The sequence below is a fragment of the Varanus komodoensis genome, unplaced genomic scaffold (assembly GCF_004798865.1).
Source record: "Varanus komodoensis strain SLA01 unplaced genomic scaffold, ASM479886v1 scaffold7_3, whole genome shotgun sequence".
In the NCBI taxonomy this organism is placed as follows: Eukaryota; Metazoa; Chordata; class Lepidosauria; order Squamata; family Varanidae; genus Varanus; species Varanus komodoensis.
Window position 1 is genome coordinate 21,669,298 of NW_025336480.1, and position 5,159 is coordinate 21,674,456.

The window sequence follows — 5,159 nt, forward strand, 5'->3', positions numbered from 1 at the left end:
CTCTCCTCCAAGCCATGACTGTATTCGGGAACCTGTTCAGAATGTTCAAGGCCTTTCCTGATTCAGATGTCACAGAGGAATAGAGCTGAGTGCCACCAGCATATTGTGCATAACTTGCTCCCAAATTTCCAGCACCTTCATACAGATATTAAATAACACAGGGCATAGGATAATGCCTTATGGCACTATTCAACTCCAGAGAAGCAAGTCAAACCACTGTAAGTTTCTAATACGACGTTTGACACAAATTGGTATCTCTTCAGACCATATAAATCTTTTGCTAAAGATTTCCATGGAGAGGAACATTTATGAGTTTGTAACCAATTTTTTGAGGCTCTGTTTTCTGAAGAAATGCCGTGTCCCATCTGTTCCTACCTGGACCCTAAGATCAACCTTTGACCCAAAAAAGGGACCCAAAAAAGTAATGGAGGTGGTGACCAGAAGGTTCTTTTCAGCGGTGGCATCCCATCTTTGGAACACTCCCCAAAGAGGTACACTGGGTGCCATCTTGTTTTCCTATTGGCACCAGGTGAAAGCCTTTTTATTTTTCAGATATTTTAGTAAATAATAGTTACTTTTCATATTCTTTTATCATTATTGTTGCTGCACTGTGTGTCAACTTGACTATCGTCACTGTGGATTGTTGATGTAGTTGTACTGGTTCAATTGTTTAATTGCAGTATGGTTATTTTATCACTTGTTTTTATGCTTCTTAACTTTGTAAACCACCCAGAAAGACTCTGGGTCATGGGGTGGCATAGAAATGAAACCAACCAGCCAACAGTGCCTTCAATTCTCAATTTGTGGAGACCATCTAGAACGACATCGCAGTCAATGGTATCAAAAACGACTGTCAGATCAAGGAGAAGATCTGACAGTGGGCCTGACCCAGACTGGACAGAGTCAGATAATCAGTTTCATTCTAGAAGGTTTGCAGCAGACACACCACTGGCTCCTCAAGAAGCTCATCCAGCAAAGAGGAATTTGGGACAAGGCAAGAGGCATCACAGCTGTACAGGTAAGCAGGCAACCAGGGATAAACTGGACAGCAAGGGTGGCTCTGTGCACTGATTTACAAAGGACTGTCCTCTTTTGAAGGTGTCCTCAGATTGAAAGGGTGTCCAGTCCAGATCTGGATTAAGAATAAGAATGAGCACCTGGAGAGAAGGGAGGGTCTTCAAAATTGCCCGCTCAGCCTGAAGCAGCCGCACAAGTCACTTTCTCATTATGGGGAGAGATGATGTATTTCCATACAATTTATAGTAGCATGTCTAAATAGGCATCTCTCTCTGTAAATTGGTATGCACAAATGGCATATGAAACACTGCCCTTTTGGGGGGGGGTGTCTAGCAATAAATTTCCTCTTTTTTGCAATCTGAAAATTACCTACCCAGTATAGTATAACTCAAATGAATTAGAGGCATAATTGGACCAGTGCTAATTCTTAGAAGAAAAGAAGCAACCAACTGTTTTTAGCCTTTTCAAATTAAATGTATTTATGCAATTATTGCTTAAATATCTTTAACAGTGTTGAACTCCATCACCTTGAACAGAAGTCTCTTCCACCTGTTACCCATCAAAAAATTCCTCGTAACATTCTTCTAACAAATGTCTTCTTTTATCTTAAACTTATATCCTTTGACCCTGAACAGCTCAAACTAATTTAGAAAATTACCCTCTGCTAGTTAAAATACATTGGACATTCTTTAAAAGCATTTGATTTTGAGTTTCACAAAGACATGTTTGAACAGGGGTGGGTAAGCAGAAAGCAGTGATGTTCTAGGCAGGTCTCCAAGGTGTAGGCTTGAATTCTGAGAAGTTCACTTTTCACTCAAACAAATAAAAACAGGTTCCTGGACCCCAGAGCAAAAGGGGAGTTGAACCAAGGCATTTTGCATATGCTAATTCTGATGCAAAAACAGAAGCGCGCACGCACACACAAAAGGAGAGCAAACAAGGGTCTAGACGTTTTCCATCAATACTTAGCTCCTGGAAAGCAGACTAGGCAGGTGTACAGGTCACCCGCTCACAGCCATTCCAACCATGGCATTGCATTGTTTGCTCTCCTTTCTTTTGGTTCCTTATCTTTAATTAGAATGGGTGGGGTGGCTGCTCTTCAAATAGAGGCCTGTTTTCTCAAGTAGGACACAGGCACAGTGTTGACTCAAGAGTCGCATCTCTGTAAAGTAGGAGTCCTCCACACATGTTGTACTACAGTTTCCATAATCCAGGACCATTGATTGTGGAAGTTTGGGACTATGGAGCTGTAGTTCTAAACAGATGAAGTTCATAAGCTGTCCACCCTGGACCACTCTGTCTTTTCTTGTATTCCAGATTGTCTTTTATGAAGAGCTAGCTCAGATCATTTCTGTGTAGTTCTTCCTTCCTTCCTGAACTTAGTTTCCCTACCCACAAGCCCATGGGCAGGTGCATGAATTGCTTCCCCAGTTTGGTCATTTCTGTCTATCCCCCATTGGTTATTGCTCCAGTCCTAGACCCTTTGCTAAGGCAGGAGTGACTCCCACTACAGCTACTGATGCACTGTTCCAAAATGTCTGCGAGGCGGAAACAATCCTGAACCTCTCGAGGTGCGACCACTACCTGCGGTAATAACAAGCCTTCTCAAGTTCATTAGTACAATGAATAATAACAGCAATTTGTGCCCTTATTTCAAATGTGCAAAGTGTTACATAAGCTTCCCGACGAGCTGGTGAAGTGTAGGCCATTCTAATCCAGCATGCTGCCAGTTCAAAGCCAGCTAACCGTAGATTTGGGAAGTCAACATGCTGCAGTATACCGTTTTTGTTCTCACACTTTTACTTGATAAGTCCGGAGTGGTCGAATTTGACAGGTCCTTTGTATGCAAGCTTGAAAAATAACCTATTTAAAATTCCCTAAGCCTGGTACATGATCTCACTGGGAAACTATGCAAAAGATACTTTGGAAGCACATATGCACCAGAAATTATAACTCTGTCTGAATGACCCTCTCTCTACCTTGGAATGTCTAGAACTGTGAGAATTATAAGGTCAGGCAAAATGTACAGGCCTACAGCTTGGAAAAGCTAGTATGCCTTATTTGGAGTCCACACAGACATGGAAACTAGAGTTGTATAAACTAAAAGGAAGATTTTCCCCTGTCGCTTACATGCCTAGTCCTTGACCTATCCCATTTATAGCTTCCTTTAAGATACTATGCCTTGCCAGTTCATTTGTTTCCTAAAAGTCTTCCAACAAAGATTTTCAGGCCTAGCCAACACTTTATACAGAGCAAGGCTATGACAGTTGCAGGATTTCAGTTATATATCCCAGTAAAAGAAAACAGAGATTGCTGAATATATTTTGATCTCATACTTCTTTGGAACAGTTGAAATGGGAGAAGTGACCCTTTGGATCTACGAGTTTTGCAGCTGAAATCATCAGATATGCACACTGTTTTAGCCTCCTTGATGATACATAGAAGGGGAAATACTGTTTCAAACAAAAAGCTCAGTACCACAGCAAGCAAGAGCTGCAGCTGCTTCTTCACAGATCAGTTAATTCAGATAGGAGAATAATCTACAGACGTTTGCAGGGTCAACTTCCCAGTCACAGGACGCTCCTTTTGCCACCTCTCAGATGTTCTCTTGCTCTGTCCCTCTCACCATTTTATCCCAGAGGGTAGATCCAGACCCCACCCTGCACTGCTAACTATTGCATTGGAGCGTCAGTAGGCAGGGAGCTGAGATTATCTTAGCGGTCAAGACGGCCATCTTCTTTGAAAGATAAGATTTCTATTTTGAAAAAAAGCCTGGATGTGTACTTCCTCAGTATACTTGGATACTTTATTGGGATTTAGTGCCACTATGACTTTACATTAATTACATGAGGGTGTGTTGTGACTCTCTCCTGTTTTCCCAAACTCAAATCCAATTGAACACACTTTAGAAAATAAGCAATTGTTCTGTTCGGCTGTTGGTGGAAAGAAATCAGTCTGCTTAGCTCTCATAAATATCTGATTGGCAACATCACTGCCTTTCTACAAGTTCTTCTGAATGCCGCCTTCCCCCAAGTCCACCTATTAATTGTGGTTTACCAGGTGCCTGTCAACTCCATTGGCTTTGAATTCCCAGGAGAGCTGCCAAGAATTTCCTCCCACAGTGCTAAGCGGCTCTGTGTCAGACCTCCAGAGCAGGACAATTGAACGACTCCTTTCTCATGCTTTCTTTGTAAATGGTGCCACCGCCACCTTTTCTTGCTCCCTTAGGCTCATGCAGGGGGCAGGTGGAAGAACCCAGCTCACTAGCATCTTCTGAGGTGTGGCTTGGCTATCAAGGCCAGGCCCAGCCCTTGGTTAGTCTTCCTTTCCTTCTTCAGCTCCTTGCTTGGTGCTCCAAGCTTGAATGGTCTGGGTAATGTGGAGGATGGAAATTAACTTCCTTCTTCTGGAATACTGTGTCCAGTTCTGGGCACCAAGATTTAAGAAAGATGCAGGTAAATTAGAAAGGGTCCAGTGGAGGGCAACAAAAATGATCCAGGGTTTGGAAACACTGCCCTATGAGGAGAGACTGAGAACTGGGCATGTTCAGCCTTGACACTGAGGGGGGACATGATATCACTCTAGAAGTACCTCAAAGGCTGTCACAAAGAGGAAGGTCAAGATCTCTGCTTGCTGATGCCAGAATGTAGGACATGGAATAGTCAATTCAAGTTGCAACAACCCAGATTCAGGCTAGATAGTAGGAAAAGCGTCCTCATTGTCAGAGCAATACAACAGAGGAACCGGTTGCCTAGAGAGGTCATGCTTTCTCCCACACTAGAAGCAGTCAAGATGAAATTGGACAGCCATCTGAGTGGTGTGGTGTAACATGCTGTCCTGCAACAGCAAGGGATTGGACCTGATGGCCTTCATGGCCCCTTCCAACTCTACTATTCTTTGATTCCCCATGTAGGAAATCCACTAGTTCTGCTAAGTGAGTGCATTAAAGTGAATAGCGAGAACAGGATAGGAGAAGAGAAGCCATGAGAATGCACAGAACAACGGGGGTGTGGGGAAGGGTAATCCTCCCTCATAACTCTTGGTCTGCCAAAGCTCAGTATTAAGTGGGACCTGATCTGAGGGTCCTTCCTGGAGCTTCCTGGAGGGTGGAGAGGAGCAAGAGTGGAACAACTCGGAACTGG

General features: G+C 43.3%; 1 non-coding gene across 1 annotated transcript; it reads left to right on the plus strand.

Moving 5' to 3' along the window:
• Positions 1-243: 243 nt before the first annotated feature.
• On the plus strand, positions 244-353 carry LOC123035981. Its single transcript, XR_006417064.1, has one exon. It is a non-coding gene; the product is annotated as a U5 spliceosomal RNA (small nuclear RNA).
• The last annotated feature ends 4,806 nt before the right edge of the window (positions 354-5,159 follow it).